This window comes from Callithrix jacchus, chromosome X (assembly GCF_049354715.1).
Source record: "Callithrix jacchus isolate 240 chromosome X, calJac240_pri, whole genome shotgun sequence".
In the NCBI taxonomy this organism is placed as follows: domain Eukaryota; kingdom Metazoa; phylum Chordata; class Mammalia; order Primates; family Cebidae; genus Callithrix; species Callithrix jacchus.
The window spans coordinates 99,503,590-99,524,946 of NC_133524.1; the positions used below are offsets into that span (position 1 = coordinate 99,503,590).

The 21,357-nt window shown below is 40.1% G+C and overlaps 1 long non-coding RNA gene across 2 annotated transcripts in view; it reads left to right on the forward strand.

Moving 5' to 3' along the window:
- The window catches only part of LOC103790312 (uncharacterized), a 103,467-nt gene that overhangs the window by 29,123 nt on the left and 52,987 nt on the right, over positions 1-21,357 (forward strand). For both annotated transcript variants that reach the window (XR_013531702.1, XR_004738834.3), the window contains exon 3: positions 13,062-13,197. This is a non-coding gene — a long non-coding RNA (uncharacterized LOC103790312). The remainder of the gene's footprint in view (positions 1-13,061; positions 13,198-21,357) is intronic.

Consider the following 21,357-nt stretch of genomic DNA (forward strand, 5'->3'; position numbering starts at 1 on the left):
AACACTGTCTCCATTTGAATGTTCATTTCAATACCCTTGATCTATAAAGCATCAAAAACATGGTTGTTGACTGTGGCAAGGTTCATTTCAGTAGGGGGTGGGGGAACAAAGAAAGTACCATTAGAGTGGAGCGACAACTGAGTTGGGGGGAGATTTAGAGGGATATGAGTTGAGAATTAATAATTTTTGTAGAACTTTGGTTACAAGGAAGAGAATATATAAAGAGGACAGCAACTAGAGATATAGAGAGAGGTCCAGGGCATTAAATTAATTATGTGTTGCAATCATCAATTGTAAGAGACTTTATCAGGTTGAAATATTAATAGGAATGAACCATCTTTTGTTAGATCTGACATCTGAATTTGCTGCGCCACCCTTTCCACACTTTAATTGCTTGATCCATTCTGGAGAAGCCTAAAACTTAACCAAAGGGATGGCGTAGTTTGACCTTAATGCCTGTTACGTGTAAGAATGTATGGAAGGATGAAAGCATGATGTGTCAAATATGTGCTGGTAATTCATGAATTTTTATCGTGGGTCAGTAGGAAAGCAAGATTTACTTGGTTATGGTGTAATGTGCAGCTGAGGGTCACACAGTCTGCAAAAGGACATATAGGATACCACTGTCTAATTTTCCACTTAGTAGCAGGATGACTCTTAGCTAGGTTACTTAACCTCCCCATACATTGTTTCTTCAGCTACAAAACAGTGTAGCAGTTGTGTCCTCTACCCCCCAGAAAATACATAAGATGAAAAAGTACCAGCATTCAGGAAATGTGAGCCCCATGGCTCTCTGATCTGAGATCAGGAGTCCTGCCCTTCTATGGGACTTGTAACTATTCATGTGGCTCTGCAATTTGTCCCTTTTCCTCAAAAATAGCTTCTGTATAAGTTTTAATTTGCATTTCATTGGTGACTGTATTTTCAAATATTTATTGGGCATATGTATTGCTTTTACATGTATTCTCTGTGTATATCTGTATTATTTATCTATTCTTACATAACAAATTTCCCCACAATTTCACGGCTTATAACAAGAAACATTTATTTGGGTCAGGAATCATGGCATGGAAAATATTCTAGCTCAGGGTCTCTCACAAGGCTGCAATCAAGGTCTAGGTAGGGACTGCTGGCATCTCAAGGCTCAACTGAGGGAGATTCAATTCCAAGCTCATTCATATGGCTGTTGTCAGGCCTCAGGGATTGACTGCTTCTTAGCCAGGGTCATAGATTACTTGCCATGTGGGTAGCTCACGACATGGCAGCTGGCTCTCCTTAGTGCACGAATAAGAATGTACCCAACAAGCAAGACACAGCCCCTTAGTCATTTAATGTCAAAAACGACATCCATCTCCTCTTCTCATATATCCTGTCTACTAGTAGCAAGTCATTAACTCCAGCCCAAAGATGGAACAGATTGCACAAGGAAGTGACTATCTGGAGGTGACAATCACTGGGGAAGTCTCAGAGGCTGCCTACCAATGTCATCATTAGGCCTTCTCTCCATACTAGTTACTGAGAATGCTTCATATAGTATGAGCATCAGCCCTATATACTTTGCAAGTGTTTGCTATAGCCTACACAGACAACTTTAATGATTTCTCTTATCATATACAATGTTTTAAATTTTTCAATATAATTTAAAATATAGCTCGTTATATAAATAAATTAAGGAGTACACTGGGCAGCTTTACATGTGAGTGCTCAGGGAGATTAGAGAACTCAGATTCCTGGTGGCTTCAGGGCACAACAGGAAAAGCTTTAGTGAAATTCCAGAATCTTGGTCTGCAGTCCAATGCTCTACCCCCGAACTATTCCCCCTCCTGAAATTCCAGAATCTATTATTGAGGAGACATTAATAAAGCAGTTTCTCTGATTTATTGAACCTCTCCTAGTCTCCTATAGCCTGATCTAAAGTATATTTAATAATAGATTACTTGACTAAATGATAAGATTAAAGGAGATACAGCTTATGGTACTTCTTTCTTGTATTAGTTTTGTCAACATTGACTTCCTACCTTCATGTTATCTGTCCCAGAGGAAACATCTCTCTTCCTGACTGAGTCCCTGTGTGCTTCCCACTTTAAAAGCCAGTTAATTCACATGGCCCCCATTCCCAGGATTCTTGGCCCCAGGCTGCATATTTCATTTCAACCCTCATCACTAAGAGGGTTTGTTGCGTGAGTGCCCATGGGAGATTGTAAAATGATCAGTCCCTGAGCCCTCATCATCTACATAAGAGGTCATGAGGTATATGCAGTGTTTCTCAACCTTTTTTCACCATCTTCTTGATGGAGGCCATTTTAGACATGTTTTTTCTTATATACCCTTTCTGCCCAGAGCATGAAATTTTAATACCACAGATGAAGTGTTAACTGTTTATATATTACGGTCCTTTGTAATACCATAAACCACTGTAATGTCTACCATCTCTCTACCCTCAAGAACCAATTTTCAACCCATTAGTAGTAATATCACCTCTCTTAGGAATGCGTAAAAATACCATCAAAAAGACAAAAGTTTGAACCCCATTCCTGCCCCTCACTTCATGTACGATAGTGGAATCTTTTTTTCAGCCTTTGTCAGCTTGCCCTTGGTCATCTGTAAAAGGGGACTCAGTGTCTTCCTTAGGAAACTTTTCTGTGGGGTAAGTTAGAAATTTGTATAGAGTAGATGGCACCTAGTAGGACTTCAACAGATGGTCATCCTGGCCCAACTTTCTCCTCTCTCCCAAAGAAGTGATGACAGTTACCTAAACCAAACAATATGACTGACATAGAGACCACCTGGAAATGGAGCAGGAAGTAGAATGTACCACACTTACATTATGAATAAAGCTTCGGAGCCTTTCTCTGTTGCAGGGCTTTGCTGAGGGATATGGGGAGAGGGAAGAATATTGTCAAACCATTTCTTCAATTTTACATTATTTTCTGTTCCCTTATTTGATCTTGCAGGTTGATATTGGAAAAGCCATTTCCTGTTGAGTCCAAAATGAAGAGAGTGCAAATAAAGAGAAGGCAGGAATCACAAGCCCTTGACCTTTATACCAAACACATTACCACCTACAGGACCCTGCACCCAGATTTCATCAGCACAATCAGCTTCTTCAAAGAGAGAGAGGCTGTTGAATTAGTACCCATGAGGGCACAATACTAGAAATGTATAAAACTGTATGTTTTTAAGTCCTTGAAAGTCATCATCTATAAAGGAGACTTTGGAGTATGCTTTGGGGATGTTAAGAGGTAGAATCTTATTTCCGCTTCTTACTACATGAGTCTGAAAAAATTGATTTTTCTTCAGTGAGTTTGATTTTGTCATCTTCAAAATGAGAAAAATGATGCTTTCCTCGTAGAGTCATTGTGAGAAAATTATGCAAAAATGTAATCATTTGGGTATGTTTATCTATAAATATGTTATCAAAAACTAGGTGCCCTTTTGCACTTTTTTCTCTTAAAATAGTGTTTCTGAAATATCTGTAAATAAGACAACTTTGAGGCTGTTTTGATACTTTTAGCCATGCTGCTGTGACCGTTCTTAACAAAAGAGCCCAAGACTCTCTGCAATTCAGAGCTAAGAGCACAGTAGCTGATGGGGACCTCACTTGATTTTCTCAAAAATGTTGCCAGGTATCCCCACAAAGAAGCTGCACACATTTTTCCTTTTCTAGAAGGGTAATGGAGTTTTCATGGCCCCACATTGTCCATATAAAGAGGGTTCTGCATAAACAGAAAATCACCAATTGAGCTTTATTTTTAAAATTTAGCATTATTTCAGAATATTATATGAGTTATAAAGTGGGATCATTATATTTCTATTTAGAAATGTACATGTGAAATATGCTGCCATGGTTAGAATGTTTGCCCCCTCCAAAATTTGATTGCCATTGTGACTTTTTTAGGAGATGGTGTTACTGGTGTGAGGTTCTTGGTTCTCAGTGTAACAGGAATTAACATGAGGCCAGGCAAACTTTTCCTAGGCAAGGTTTATTAAGACATGCCCAGAAACATTGGGCATAAGGGAGATAGCACAGGAAAATGAGTCCTCCAGCTGGCTCCCCAAGGGGAGTTTCTCCGGGTTTTTTATTGGGTAGGGTAAAGAGATTGACATCAGGAACCTCCACCTCCTGGGGTGATTTATTCCTTCCTGTTATGGTGTCTGCATGCTTGGTCCTGGTTGAAGTCTTGGTACATGTTCAGTGGGTTCAAGATAGTGATGTTGCTCACTACTGCTGGCCCAGGAAGGGCATATAGTGGCTATTCTGGGGTCTTCTGTGCATGTGGATGTTAGGGTCAACTGCCTTGGGGAAGCTTTATGGTTGGAGTGTCTTCTTTAAGGTCCTGTTATCAGCAGGTATGGTGCCTTGAGTACGATTTATAGTGTAAGGTCTGGATGGTCTAGTAGGGGTCCCTTCTGGCCACGGGGCCCCCCATCAGCTTGCAGTAGAGGTTCTTGGTGGAACACAGGGAACCTCAGGCTGTGGATGTGCTGATGTAGGTGCCCTTGGCCAGGCTGAAGATGGGCAGGTGTGGGCTGAAGCTGCTACCTATCGCCAGTGCCCTTGCTGTACCCATCAGCGCCTGGTCAACCAGCAGCAGTAACACAAGGTCCTGAGGGCCGCTCATGCACAGTGCATTGCCAGTGCAGACCTGTGTACAACACTGTCATTTTCTTGGCTCCAGGCTGCATCCCCATGCTCCAGGGACAGCATGTGCAGTGAGCTCAGGACAATGCATGTAGTGGGAACCCAGCAAGTCTGGAAAACAAAAATGCATTTGTGAGGGTGAGGACTATAAACCAAAAATAAATTTTAAATGCCCCTCATGCAACCATCTTAATGGACTTCCTGCTCTGCCAGGGAGGGCACTCTAAAATTCAATCTGAAGGACTAGTTCAGGCCCTAACAGGAAGTAGTGGTTGGACATGCCTCATCATACCCCTCCAGCATTAATATCAACAGAAACCTTAGGTCTGATATGAAATATTTACAGTCTATTCTCTCTAAAACCTGCTACTTGGAGGCTTCATCTGTATGATAAAAGCTAGGTCTCCACAACTCCTTATCATAACCCAGACATTCTTTTCTATAGATAATAACTCTTTCAACCTATTGCCAGTCAGAATATGTTTAAATCTACCTATGACCTGGAAGCCACCATCCCCACCCCTCCAACCTCTGCTTTGAGTTGCCCCACCCTTCCAGATTGAACCACTGCAAATCTGACATGTATTGATTGATATATTATGTCTCCCTAAAACGTATAAAAGAAAGCTGTACCCCAACCACTTTGGACACATGTCATCAGGACCTCCTGGGACTGTGTCACAGTCACATCCTTAACCTTTGTGGGAATTCACTCAGGGTGGTGGCAAAAATATTAAGGGAAAAATAGTAGAGAAAGTTATAGAATATAGTCTCAAACCCTTTTGGAAGGCCTACGGGTTTCTACATAGTTTCAGTAGAAGTTTCAGCTGAAGGTAGCCTAAATTCCCCCTTACATTTAGTTAATAAGTAAAGCAAACAGCTGGGGTATGTGGGGGAGTTTACCTAACTAACTTGTTTACTCATGTGGTCTTAAAACTAACCTTTGATCTGGGTGGCCCTCTTAGGGGGAGGCTGACCAGATATTAGATATTATCCACTAATGGTGTTTGCTTTTGGCATTGGAAACTGTTATTTCATCTTTCACACTAGTGGTGTTTACTCAAACCTTTGTCAATTAAACTTTACTAAATAAATGCGAGTCTCACTGGCTAGGGAGGGCCGGTGGTTGCAACTGTTTACAGCACTCTCCAGGGAGTCTGTAAACAGCCACAGACCCTCAGTCGAACTGGCAAAGCATAATAGCTGTGTGTACTTTATTCATCCCTTGCTGTGTCAGGGTCTGCAGGACAGACATCTGCAGGTGGTGACCCCGACAAACCTTGGCAAAATAAACTTTCTAATTTGATTGAGACTTGTCTCAGATACTTTTTGGTTTAAAGAGGCAAGTCCCATCCCTACTACTCTGTCTCAGTGGGACTGTCAATGAAAAAAGTCAAACTTGGTACAATATTTGAAGAGATTTATTCTGAGCCAAGTATGAGTGACCAATGGCCTATGGTACAGCCACAGAATATTCTGGGAAAATGTATCCAAATGGTCAGGCTACGGCTTGGGTTTTTGTTTTTGTTTTTTGAGACAGAGTCTTCTTGCTCTGTTGCCCAGGCTGGAGTGCAGCAACATGATCTCAGCTCACTGCATCCTCCACCTCCGGGGTTTAAGTGATTCTCCTGTCTCAACCTCCTGAATAGCTGGGACTACAGGTGCATGCTACTACACCTAGCTAGTTTTTGTATTTTTAATAGAGACTAAGTTTTGCCATGTTGCTGGGCCGGTCTCGAACTCCTGACCTCAGGTGATCCACCTGCCTCAGCCTCCCATACAGCTTGATTTTATACATTTTAGGGAGACATAAGTTATCAATCAATACTTATAAAATGTACATTGGTTTGGTCAGGAAAGGCAGGAAACTGAAAGCCAGGGAGGGGGCTTCCACGTCAGAAGTGGTTTTAAAGATTTTCTGATTGGCAATTGGTTGAAAGAATTATGAATATCTGGGTGAGGACAAGGGGTTGTGGAGACCAAGGTTTTATCATGCAGATGCAGCCTCCAAGGAGAGGGTTCAGAGCTTTTGTCAGACCTAAAAAGGTGCCAGACTCTTAGTTAATTCTCTCCTGGATGAGAGGAAAAGACCTAGAAAGGAAAGAGAATTCTTTATAGAATGTAAAGAATTGCCCAGCTTTGCAGGGACATTTCAAAATCTGTCAAGGAAATATGTTTTGGGAAAAAATGCTTTGATTTTTTTCAGGGCCTGCTATCTTGTGATGCTATACTAGAGTCAGTCTGGAATTTGGTGTCTTATTGCTACAAAAAGTCTTGTTTGTCAATCTTAAGATCTCTTTTAATGGTAATGCTGGTTAGTTGTGCCTGAATTCCAAAGACAGAAGACTATAATGAGGCATGTCTGACCACCCATTCCCACCATGGCCTGAACTAGATTTTCAGATTTACTTTGGAATGCCTTTGGCCAAGAGGGGAAGCCTATCAGTCCATCGGAGGTCTTAGAATTTTACTTGTGGTTTATAGGACTTTGAGAAGTGTTTGGTCTGTGAAGGCTCTACCTTCATAAATGAATTGTCATTGTTACAGAAGGTGGTTCATTATTGCAGGAGTGAATCAGTTATGAAAGGATGCATTCAGCTCCCTTTTGCCCCTTGCCTTCTGCCCTGTGATGACACACCAAGAAGGCCCTCACCAGATGCTGGTCCCTCAATCTTTGATTTCTCATCCTTTAGAACTGTGAGCCAATAAAATTCTGTTAATTATAAATTACCCAGTCTCGGGTATTGTCTTACAGCAGCAAAAAGAGAGTAAGACAGAAAATTGGTGTCGAGAAGCCTGGCTGTTACTATAAAAAATATCTGAAAATGTAAATGCAGCTTTGGAAGTGGATAATGGGTGGAGGCTGGAAAATTTAGAAGGATCAGGCTAAAATAGCCTAGATTTCCATAAATGGAGCAATGCAGGTGAGGGCTCAAAGAAGAGAACTGTAGGGAAAGTCTGAAACTTCTTAGAGATAACATAAGTGGTAATTGCTGGGTGAGGTGTCAGGGCCCCAGCATCAGAAAGTGGTCTACTAGCAGGTTGGTAAGAATTACAGACAACAGTATAGGTTTGAAAAAGGAAAGTTTTATTAGAAAGAAAGAAAGTTGCACAAGAATGCAGTGTTTATGGACCTTAAAGTGGGAGCTTAAATTTTATTTGGACCATATTAGCTATGTAGGTCATGATAAGCGATTACATTTAATAGACATTTTGGTGCCTTAGTGTAAGCAAGTGTTGCACAATGAGTTTTGGCATGCATGCGTTCCAGAGATGTATAGAAATTCTAGTTACTTAGAAAAGTTTTGAAAGAGACCTGGAACCTTTAGGCATTAGGGAAGCTTAATTACTTCTAAATTCCTCAGATAAGGAACTTTGCCTCAGGAGGACCTGTTTGATGGTCACCAGGTGTTCTTGGCTTACTTCATTACACATCTAAATTCCTCAGATGAGGAGTTCTTGTCTCAGGGCCTACTTGATGGCCACCTGGTGATTTTGCTCTCCTTATATTCCCCCTGACAAATATTTTGGTAAGATCTTTGACTCTTTAGTAATGATCAGAATGTTGGTAGAAATATGGACAGTAAAGGCCATTCTGATGAGGTCTCACATAGAAATGAGGAACCAAGTATTATAAACTGGAGGAAAGGCTGACCGTCTTCATTATAAAGCGGCAAAGAACTTGGCTGAATTGTTTCTGTGCCCACACAAGGGCTTTGTGGAAGGCATAGTTGACAAGCAATGAGCTAAGAAATCCAGCGAAATAAACATCTAAACAAAAAAGCGTTCAATATGTTGTGTGTCTTCCTTCAACTGCATATGGTAAAATGCTAGAGAAAAAACGATTTAAAGATGGAATTTGTAATTAAAAGGGAGCCAGGCACAGTAGCTCGTGCCTATAATCCCAACACTTTGGGAGGCCAAGGCAGGTGGATCACTGGAGACTTGTTGCAGAGGTGGAGTAAAAGCAGAGAGCCCTCACTAGGGCAATGCTCAGAGGAAACCCAGCTTCGATGCAGAAGTTCTGTTGGGCATTGCCTTAGTCAGGGCTCCCTCCAGTCAGCACTGTTGGGTCAGAGCCACTGCAGAGAGTCCCCACTCAATGCCTAGTAGAATATTGGGAGTGGACTGCCCAAGACCCCTATAACTGTGGGGTTACTAGTATGCAACACCAGCCTAAGAGAGCTGCCGGCATGAGACTCCAACCTATGAGAACTGCTTTATGGGCTAAGCCCAGAAAAGCCATAGGGGCAGGACTGCCTAAGGCCTTGGGGGCCCAATTCCACCTCAGTGTGTACAGGAGGTAAGACAAGATGTCAAGGAAGCTTATTCTGGAGCATTAAAATTTAATGTTGTTCACCCTGTTGAATTTTGGACTTACCTGGGATGGGACCCTCTTTTCTTATCTATTTCTCCTTTTTGGAAAGGGAGTGTCTATCCAATGCCTGTCCCACCATTATATTTTAAAACGCATAACTTGTTTGGATTTCACAGGCTCACAGCTGGAGAGGAATTCGCTTCAGGATCAATCATGCCTTCAGTTATTTGAGTCAGATAAGACTCTCGACTTGGGCCTTTTGAGTTGGTGTTGGAACGAGTGAAGACTTATGGGGCTATTGGGATGGAATGCATGTATTTTGTATGTGAAAAGGACATGAGTATTGAGGGGCCATTGATGAGATGCTATGGTTTAAATGTTTGTCCCCACCAAAACTCGTGTTGAAATTTGATTGCCATTATTACGGTATAGGTTGAGTATAACTTATTCAAAATGCTTGGGATTAGAAGTGTTTTAGCTTTCAGATTTTTAAATATTTGCATTATACTTACCAGTTGAGCATCCCAAATCAAAAAATTCAAAATCTGAAATGCTCCAGTGAGTATATTTGCATTGAAATGCTTCTGATATTGGAACATTTCAGATGTCAGATTTTCGGATTTGAGATGCTCAACCTGTATTAAGACATGGAGTCATTAAGAAGTGATTAATTAGCTAGGCATGGTACTGTGTGCCTGTAGTCCCTTCTGTTTGGGAAGCTAAGAGAGAATCACTTGAGATTTGAGAATACAGCGAACTATCCTCCAATTTGAGGATACAGTGAACTATGATTGCAGCCTGGGTGAGAGAGTGAGGCCCTGTCTCTTAAAATTTAAAAAAAAAAAAAAAAAAAAAGGAGAAGTGATTTTTAAAGACTTAGGCCCTGACTCTTTAAAAAAAAAAAGTTGGGGGGGGGGCTCTGCCTTCATGTAGGTTAATGCCATTATGTTTGTTATTATACAAAGGCAAGTTTGGCCCCCTTTCACTCTCTCGCCCTCTTGCCTTCCACCATGTGATGACACAGCAATAAAGCTCTCACAAGATGCTGGCATCTTGATCTTGAACTCCCTGGTCCCCAAATGACCCAGTGCATTTCTGTTTATTATAAATTACCTAGTCTCAGGTATTTTGTTACAGCAGTGCAAACGAACTAAGGCATATGCCATTCATAAAGAAACAAGATAGGGAAAAGTGAAAAGTAATCTAAAATTCCAACAAAAGTATATCACATTAGCAAATATTAAGAATGCTGTGAAATACATTACTTGCACAGATCTAGTAAAACACGCACTTTCATCGTGTATTTTGTTGGAATACATTCGTATAACAGATTTTAAAGTTTAATCAAGCTAGCTTTTAATGTTCATGCTCTTTGACAAAGCAATGTTTCTATGGCAACTTATCATCCAGATACAGCCTGAAGAGGCCATAGCCATCATCACTTATGTGTCCCAGCTGTTTCAGACTGAGCTTTTTCCTAGCTGGCTTGTTGCCTTCAGCCCCCCGACCCTGCTTCATCCATTCTTCCATCCAAACAGGGAAATCTGTCTCATAGCTGGATCCACCTCAAGCATTGATATGGAGCCACGCTCATGTTCTTCTATCTCTTGGTTCAAACTAGAAAATCTACCATTACAAGATGCTACAAAACATGTACTCCTCACCACAGTAGACCATCCATGGAGCTACTTCAAGCACTGATATGGAAGAGTGCTCAGGTCTCTACTCCTGAAGGGACCTGTAGACATCCAATCTCATCCCTGCCTGGAAGAAGTCTCCCACCTGTCTCCTTTCTGTGTCCTCAAAGGCACAGGCAGGTGAGGGGCCTTGGCTTCTGCTTTTTGCCCTGCCATAAACCTCCATTCAGACAAGGGGAAGGGGCACAAAGCCTGGCTTCCTCCTGCAGAAAGGGTAAACACAGCGAGAACAGAGACCAACCTCACAGTACCAAGTATCCTGATAAATTTGCTAAAGGGTTAAGATGTACTTATCGATGTAAACCTAAGAAAGGTTTACCTATTCAGTCACAAGGATTTACTCCTGTCTTTTCTTGTAGATGTTTATGCATTTGGATTTTATAGTTAGGTCTCAGATTCAGTTTGTGTTGATTTTGTATATGTTTTGTTATATGGATTACAGGTTATTTGTGTGCATATGGATATCTACTTATTACAGAACCATTTGTTTAAAAGACTGTTTTTTTCTCCACTGAATAGTCTTTAAAGCTTTGTCAAAAATCAGTTGTCCATTTGTGCATGGGTTTATTTCTGGATTCCTTATTCTGTCCTTTTGATCTACTTTTCCCCTTCAATGCCAGCAGCACACTGTCTTGATTACTGTAGGTTTATAATGAGTTTTGAAATTAGGTAGTGTTTGTCCTATACTTCTGTTCCTTTTTACAGTTGTTTTTCACAGTTTAGGTGCTTTGTATTTGTATATGATTTTAACACCCACTTGCCAGTTTCTTTGAAAAATGTGTAGAATATTTATTGGGATTGCACTGAATCTGTATATTAGTTTGTGGGGAATAAGCATCTTAACAATATTGAGTCTTCTGACTCATGAACACAGTATGCCCCCTACTTCTTTGGGTCTTCCTTAATTCTCTCAGCAATGTTTTGTAGTATCCAATTTACAAATGTTCCACATCTACGAATAGGTAATTCATAAATATTTCATACTTATTGATGCTACTGTCAATGGCATTATTCCTTAAATAGAATTCTTAATTATTATATTTTCACTGAACCATCAGCAACCAGATTTTTAATAATAGCTATTGAAGAATCTGGCAAAAAGCACAGGCTACTCCAGGATGGAAAAGGTATTTGATGATTAATGTCCATGTACATGTATTTCTATATCAGCTTTTAGAAATCATTGGCAATACACTGAAACTAGGGATAAAAATGTACCACTGACAGTTCTACAGGTAATCTCCAGAAAAGTCAATTACTAAAATAATATGGGTTAGTAGCATTCAACTTTATGTTTATGCTGTATTTGAATATGTTACAACGTGAGGTTGTACTTTTTTGTCCCCAGTAAACCCACCTTAAAAAATTCCTGGGATCTTGGATGGTGACAGAGCGTTGGGGAGAGGGCATGCATGTATATGAGTATTTGTGAATGTATCAATTTGTGTGTTGCTGAAGCTGCCAGAAATGTGTATTATGAGGTGTTGAGACTAATTATTATGTATTATGTCAGCCATATTCATTTCCTAGCACATCTTAGTAACAAGATATAAGGAGTTATTTGTTTTTTCCCAGTGTTCCTTGGCTAACCTGGTTACCATGGTGACTCAGTGACTCATGGGGATTTAGTATAGAGCATCCATTTATGATTTTTGCCTGCGTCACTTATTTCTATGATAGTTCTGAAGTGTTGTTTTTACATTTCTGATATGCCTTTCAAAATTATGAGTTGGCATTTAGAACAGGGCAGAGTTTTATCTTATTTATTTATTTATCTGTGTATGTATCAGTGTGACTCAGAGATTCTCATTTTTCCCAAAGGATTATCCTGTGCTATTATTATTATATATTTTGAGGCTCAAATTGTCCCAGAATTGGCCAGTGGAAAGAGCTTAAAGTTGGCTTCAGTGCCCAATTGACCCCTCCCTAAAATTCCTTGAGCATGTACTTTGCTCTATATATATCCTCATTTGTAGAAAGGAAGTAATGACGCCCACCTCAGAGCATAGCTTTAAGCATTTGAAGATAAAAATTCTGGAGATAACAACCCACATTGTATTGAATCTAGTAGGCCTTCAACAAATGTAAGTTTCCCACTCCAACTTAGCCTCCTTCATTCTGTCAGTGTGAAGTCTCTGACATTAAAATTAACATCATGAATACCAAAGAGAATACTTGGAAATGTGACAGAAAGCAGGGATAATTCCACATTTCTGTTATGTGCAATCTTGAGTATCACTGCTGTGTCAGGGTGGGGACAGTGAGATGAAGCTGGGGGAGAGGAAAAACTTCATTGCACAGCTTCCAGTTAACTGAATGGGGGATAGGCAAAACATCATCACACGTAGAACCTCCTTAGCCATCCTCTCTTTCCTTACTATTTCATTTCTTATTTCCCTTCTAGTGTAACATCAGAGAAAGGGTAGACTCTGCACCCTAGAACCTGGAGCTAACAGAGAAAAACTGTGATGTGGACTCTGCTAGACAGGCTACTGGAGTAAGGGTGAAGTGATGAAGATCTCATCATTGGGACATATTAAGTAAGTCATTTCCCTTCCATCAGCCTTGTGTATACATCAGGATAATAATTCCCAATCTTCCTGACCATGCAAGAACACTCTGGAGATTAACTGTGATCACATAAGGGAAAGCAATCTGTGATCTTAGGTGGGAAGGAAGAAGCAGTCACTTTTGAGTAATTACTTTAACGGAGACAATCCAGATGTCAGAGGTCTCCATGGTGGGCATTAAATTAATGGCACAGTAATGTGAGCTGTTTTCATCAGAATTTTACCAAGTATGGTCCATGGACTACTTCATCAAAATCATCACAGATTGCCTGTTAAAATAGTAGATATTTGGGTCTACCAAAAATTAGCTGAATGAAAAACAGGGAGGTATGGTAGGAGGTATCTGTATTTTGAGAAATTGTTCCAATTGGTTGTGGTATTCATCCATGTTTGAAAAGCACTGCTGTGGATTTGCAACAAGGTCCATGAAAAGTTTGATTCCTTTCATGTCTAATTTCATCATTGGTTGCTCCTTCTACTTGGCTTTTACATCTGTGTCATTTCTGTGTGTAAAATCGTTAACAGTTCCTTCAATTCAGGAATTTTCATTCAGTGATTTATGTGTGAAGCACTAATCTAAGCACTGGGGAAATGGCACAGAGAACAGGACAAACATGGTCCCCAGACATAACATTCCAGTTTGAGAAAACTGGTAATAAGCAGGTAAACAAATCAATGAGCAGGGTAACTTCATGTGGGGATTTGTGTTTTAAACACATGTAGAGTAGAAAATGACCAAGATAAAAATAATTATAGATGAGGTTGTAAGTGAAGCTCCTTTTCAGGAAGTGACATTTGAGCTGAGTCCTAGATGACAAAAAGAAGCTAGGCACAGACTGACTTTCTGCCAGTGTATCTAAAATGTGGATGGTCACCATGTGTTTCAAGAGCAGAGAAAAGCTCAAGTGCCTAGAGCCTGGCAGACAATGCACAGACTGGTGAGATGAGGTTGAAAGGGCAGATAGGAGCCATATTGTTTAAGCCATTGTAAGGCATTTGGATTGTATTGTGAGTGTGTGGGGTTAGAGAATGAGAATAATATCATCTGACTCATATTTTCAGAAAGTGACTCTGGTCACTGTGCAAAGAATGGACTGGAGAGGAAGAAGATAGTGTGTGGCAATAACCATTAGAAAACATTGCAGAAGTCTAGGGAGGAGCAAGCTGATGGTATCAGTGCTTCAGCCATGTGCAGAGAGAGAAATGGACCTTGACAGGATGTGTTTTGAGGTAGGGAAGGTACGACTTGCAGTATCTGTGTGTGTGAAGTATGTAGGGATAAGACAGAATAAAGTATGACCCTTCCGCTTTTTGTACAGCCATGCGGAAAAATGATAGTGCTATTTTGTGAGATCAGTCATTCCAAGTGCTTTTGAGACATTCTTAAGTTAATTAAAATTTAGGTCATCCAAGGTTGGTTGTAGTGAAAATTAGAAATTTTTTTAAATGCAGGTTGTATAAGAACTTCCCAAGCCAAGCAAGGCAGTCCAACATTCAAATCCAAGAAATACAGATAACTCCACAAAGATATTCCTCAAGAAGAGCAACCCCAAAGCACATAATGGTCAGATTCAGCAGGGTTGAAATGAAGGAAAACATGCTAAGGGCAGACAAAGAGAAAGTTCAGGTCACCCACAGAGGGAAGCCAATAAGACTCACAGCAGATCTCTTGGCAGAAACCCTACAGCCAGAAGAGAGCGAGGGCCAATATTCAACATCCTTAAAAAAAGAACTTTCAACCCAGAATCTCATATCCAGCCAAACTAAGCTTCATAAGTGAAGGAGAAATAAAATCCTTTATGGACAAGCAATTACTGAGGGATTTCATCACCACCAGACCTGCCCTACAAGTGCTCCTGAAAGAAACACTAAGCATGGAAAGGAACAAGTACCAGTCACTGCAAAAGCACACCAAATGGCAAAGACCAAAAATGCAGTGAAGAAAACGAGTCAACTAATGGGCAAGAAAACCAGCCAGTAACAAAATGGCTGGATCAAATTCACATATAACAATATTAACATTGAATGTAAATGGCCTGAACACCCCATTCAAAAGACACAGACTGTCAAACTGAACAAAAAGTCAAGACCCATCGGTGTGCTGTATTCAGGAAACCTATCTCACATACAAAGACACACATAGACTCAAAATAAAGGGGTGGAAGATTTACCAGGCAAATGGAGAACAAAAAAAAGCAGGGGTTGCAATCCTAGTCTCTGATAAAATGGACTTCAAACCAACAAAGATCAAAAGAGACAAAGAAGGGCATTACATAATGGTAAAAGGATCAATCCAACAAGAAGAGCTAACTATCCTAAATATATGCACACCCAATACAGGAGCACCCAGATACATAAAGCAAGTTCTTAATGACCTAAAACAAGATTTAGACTCCCATGAGATAATAGTGGGAGACTTCAACACTCCACTGTCAAAATTAGACAGATCAACAAGACAGAAAATTAACAAGGACATCCAGGACTTGAATGCAGAGCTGGATCAAGCAGACCTAATAGACATATACAGTATGCTCCACCCCAAATCCACAGAATATACATTTTTCTCAGCACCACATCACATTTACTCTAAAATTGACCACATAATTGGAAGCAAATTACTCCTCAGCAAATGCAAAAGAATGGAAATCATAACAGTCTGTAAGACCACAGTGCAATCAGATTAAAACTCAGGATTAAGAAACACACTGAATTCCACACAATCACTTGGAAACTGAACAACTTGCATCTGAGTGTCGACTAGATAAACAATGAAATGAAGGCAGAAATAAAGATGTTCTTCAAAACCAATCAGATTGAAGACACAACTTACCAGAATATCTGGGACACCTTTAAAGCAGTGTCAAGAGGGAAATTTATAGCAATAAATGTCCACATGAGAAACAAAGAAAGATCTAAAATTGACACCCTATCATCGAAATTGAAACAGCTACAGCAGGAAGATAAAAAAAAAACTCAAAAGTTAGCAGAAGACAAGAAATAACTAAGATCAAAGCTGAACTGAAGGAGATAGAGACACAAAAAATCCTTCAAAAAATCAATAAATCCAGGAGCTGGTTTTTTTTAAAAGATCAAGAAAATAGACCACTAGCAAGACCAAGAAGAAAGAAAAGAGAGAAGAATGAAATCTATGCAATAAAAAAGATAAAGGGGATATCACCAGTGATCCCACAGAAATACAAACTACCATCACATATTACTACAAACAGCTCTATGCACATAAATCAGTAAACCAGTAAGAAATGGATAAATTCCTGGACACTTGTACTCTACCAAGACTAAACCAGGAAGAAGTTGAAAACCTAAGTAGACCAATAACAAGGGCTGAAGTTGAGGCAGCAATCAATAGCCTACCAACCAAAACAAGTCCAGGTCCAAACGGGTTCACAGCAGAATTCTACCAGATGTACAAAGAGAAGCTGGTTTCATTTCTTCTGAAACTATATGAAACAACACAAAAGAAGGGAATCCTCCCTAACTCATTTTATAAGACCAACATCATCCTGATACCAAAACGAGGCAGAGACTCAACTAAAAAATAAAACTTCGTGCCAATATCCATGATAACATCGATGCAAAAATCTTCAATAAAATGCTGGCAAACCGAATGCAACAGCACATCAAAAAGCTTATCCATCATGATCAAATAGGCTTAATCCCGGGGATGCAAGGCTGGTTCAACATATGCAAGTCCATAAATGTAATCCATCACATAAACAGAACCAAAGACAAAAACTGTATGATTATCTCACTAGATGCAGAGAAGGCCTTCGACAAAATTCAACAGCCCTTCATGCTAAAAACTATCAAACTAGGTATCGACAGAACATATCATAAAATAATAAAAGCTTTTATGACAAACCTACAACCAATATGATACTAAATGGGCAAAAGCTGGAAGAATTCCCTTTGAAATCAGGCAGTAGACAAGGATGCCCTCTCTTACCACTCCTATTCAATATAATATTGAGCCAGAGCAATCAGGCAAGAAAAAGAAATAAAGGGTATTCAATTAGGAAAGAAGAAAGTCAAACTGTCTATATTTGCAGATGACATGATTGTATATTTAGAAGACCCCATTGTCTCAGGCCAAAATCTCCTGAAACTGATAAGCAACTTCAGCAAGTCTCAGGATACAAAATCAATGTGCAGAAATCACAGGCATTCCTATACATCAATAACAGACAAACAGAGAGCCAAATCAAGAGTTAACTCCCATTCAAAATCACTACAAAAAGAATAAAATACCTAGGAATACAACTAACAAAGGATGTAAAGGACCTCTTCAAGGAGAACTACAAACCACTGCTCAACGAAATAAGAGAGGACACAAACAGATGGAAAAACATTCCATGCTCATGGTTAGGAAGAATCAATATCATGAAAATGGCCATACTGCCCAAAGTAATTTACAGATTCGATACTATCCCCATCAAGCTACCAATGACCTTCTTCACAGAACTGGAAAAAAACACTTTAAACTTCATATGGAATCACAAGAGAGCCCACATAGACAAGACAGTCTTAAGCAAAAAGTACAAAGCCAGAGGCATCACACTGCCCAACTTCAAACTATACTACAAGGCTACAGTAATCAAAACAGCATGGTACTGGTACCAAAACAGAGACAGAGACCAATGGAACAGAACAGAGGCCTCAGAAGCAACGCCACACATCTACAACCATCTGATCTTTGACAGACCTGACAAAAAGAAGCAATGGGGAAAGAACTCAATGTTTAATAAATGGTATTGGGAAAACTGGCTAGCCATGTGCAGAAAGCAGAAACTGGACCCCGTCCTGTCACCTTACATTAAATTAACTCCAGATGGATTAAAGATTTACACATAAAACCTAACACCATAAAAACCCTAGAAGAAAACGTAGGCAAAACCATCCAGGACATAGACATAGGCAAGGACTTCATGACTGAAACACCAAAAGCATTGGCAACAAAAGCCAGGATAGACAAATGGGATCTAACTAAAATTCAGAGCTTCTGTATAACAAAAGAAACCATCATTAGAGCAAACCAGCAACCAACAAAATGGGAAAAAAATTTTGCAGTCTACCCATGTGACAAAGGGCTAATATCCAGAATTTACAAAGAACTAAAACAGATATACAAGAAAAAAACAAGCCCATCCAAAAGTGGGTGAAGGATATGAACAGACACTTTTCTAAAGAGGACATATATGAGGCCAACAAACATATGAAAAAATACTTATCATCACTGGTCATTAGAGAAATGCAAATCAAAACCACATTGAGATACCATCCCATGCCAGTTAGAATGGCAATCATTAAAAAATCTGGAGACAACAGATGCTGGAGAGGATGTGGAGAAATAGGACCACTCTTACACAGTTGGTAGGAGTGTAAATCAGTTCAACCATTGTGAAAGATGGTGTGGCGCTTCCTCAAGGACCTAGAAATAGAAATTCCATTTGACCCAGAAATCTCATTACTGGGCATATACCCAAAGAACTATACATTGTTCTACTATAAAGACACATGCACACATACGTTCATTGCAGCCCTGTGTACAATAGCAAAGACCTGGAACCAACCCAAACGCCCATCAATGGTAGACTAGACAAAGAAAATGTGGCACATATATACCATGGAATACTACACAGCCATAAAAAACGATGAGTTTGTGTCCTTTATAGGGACATGGATGAATCTGGAAACCATCATTCTCAGCAAACTGACACAAGAACAGAAAACCAAACACTGCATGTTCTCACTCATAGGTGGGTGTTGAACAATGAGAACACATGGACTCAGGGAGAGGAGGATCACACACTGGGGGCAGTTGGTGGGGGATAGAGGAGGGTCAGCGGGGGGTGGGGAGGGTGAGGAGGGATAAAATGGGGAGAAATGCCAGATATAGTCAAAGGGGCAAGAGAGGCAGCAAACCACCTGGTTATGTATGCACCTATGCAACAACCCTGCATGACCTGCACATGTACCCCAGAACCAAAAGTAAAATTAAAAAAAAGAATAATTTAGATGTTTTTAGCATAAAGAAAACACAAATAGTTAAGGTGATGGATATCTCAGTTATATGATTTTTTTTTTTTTTTTTTGAGATTGAGTCTCACAGTCTTGCCCAGGCTGAAGTGCAATGGTGCGATCTCGGCTTACTGCAACCTCGACCTCCCAGGTTCATGCAACTCTCCTGCCTCAGCCTCCTGAGAAGCTGGGATTACATGTTGGCCAGACTCGTCTTGAACTCCTGACCTCATGATCCGCCACCTCGGCCTCCCAAAGTGCTGGGATTACAGGTGTGCTGCATGAGCCACCATGCCTGATCACTGATATGATCTTTACAAATATATGAATGTGTTAAATTTTCACATGTACCCCCCAAAATATGAACCTCTATTATGTATCAATTAAAGAAATAAATAAAGGTAATAGTAATGTTCAGAGAAAGAGATATGCTTGCTAATTCCCATTTTATAGATGAAAAACTGAGTGGCATAGAGAATAAGGACTTTGCCTAAGACTACACAGTTAGGGAGTGGGACAGCTTGGATTTGTGTCCGGGACGTCCTGCTTCAGAGCCTAGAAACTCATAGATTTGTGGTTAGGTGGAAGAAACAGTCTGCACAAGCATGCATGTTTTAGGAATGCATTTAAAGTAATACTTAGTATGTTAATAGATGTGTAAAAAACTGGCCCTAGTAAGGAAAAGGTGAATTCTGACCTTGGTAAGATCACATTCATTACAATCCTGGCAACGGAAGTCATAGTGCAGTGGGGTGGGGGTTAATGGGGAGTAAAGAATGTTAACAAGGAATGCAGAAAACTATTTTTAGAGCTTTAACTTTGAAAAGGAAAGAGGAGAGAGAAGAAGGAGGAAGAGGAGGAGAGGAGAAGGAGCAGAGGGGAGGAAGAGGGGAAGGAGGAGGAGGGGAGGTAGGGATATATTAAGTGGAAAAGATAGGTTGCCAAAGAAGGTGAGAACTGTGATTGCAGTTTTTGAGAAGACTATGATATGTGTTGGGTGGTGAACATGTTCATGTGCACCTCCCCGACAGAAATGCATCTGAAGAGTATGCATTATCCTAAGGGACAATAGACCCCTTGGGGTCAGGGGATAGGAGAAGGGTCAGAGAGATGCAGGATAATTTAAATGTATTGAAGTGCTTTTGTATAGTGTTTGAAATTTTGTATTCGGGGGAACAAGTATTTTAATAAAAATTGAAAACAGAGTACTTGTGATAAGATTGACAAAAGTAATCTGCACATATATTCCATATTTTTTTACTTTGAAAAATCATTAATTATAGTCAATTTTATGGGGGAACAAAGCAGATTTAAAAAATGAATGGACTAGCTGGGCACAATGGCTCATGGCTGTAATCCCAGTGCTTTAGAAGGCCAAGGTGGGTGGATCACGAGGTCGGGAGTTTGAGACCAGCCTGGCCAATATGGTGAAACCCTGTCTCTACTAAAATAATAATAATAATACAGAAGGATTGACCAGGCCTGTGGTGTGCGCCTGTGGTCCCAGCTACTTAAGAGGCTGAGGCAGGAGAATCACTTGAACCTGGGAGGCCGAGGTTACAGTGAGCTGAGATCACACCACTGCACTCCAGTCTGGGCGACAGAGTGAGACTCCATCTCAAAAAAAAAAAAAATGAATAGAGTGGGTATGTGTGTGTGTGTGTGTCTGTATATGTTTCTCAATAGTCTAGCTTTACTACCTCAAATACAGCTCACAGTTGCAGTATTTTCAGTTCAGACCATGACTGGCTTCTGATCTCAGATTTAGATATCCCACAAAAAGTGCTTCTGTTAATATTCCAGAAAAAAATGATGAATACAGAGGGATAGCTGGAGGTAAGTGAAAAGTTCCAGAAAACCATGTCTGATCCCATTAATCAAGCTCCCAACTTTCATCCCTCCCTCCTTTCTGCTGAGTTCCTTGGTCTACACTCAGAGTTGCAATTCTGACTCTGGCCACCAAGAACCATTACAACTATCTCCACGTTCCGCACTCTTTTTAAATGAAAAGGGATAAATTTTACAGAGTAAGTAATGTTATGAACCTTCTCTTCACTGTGATACCAGTAGTTTGGAATACCCATTTGTATATTA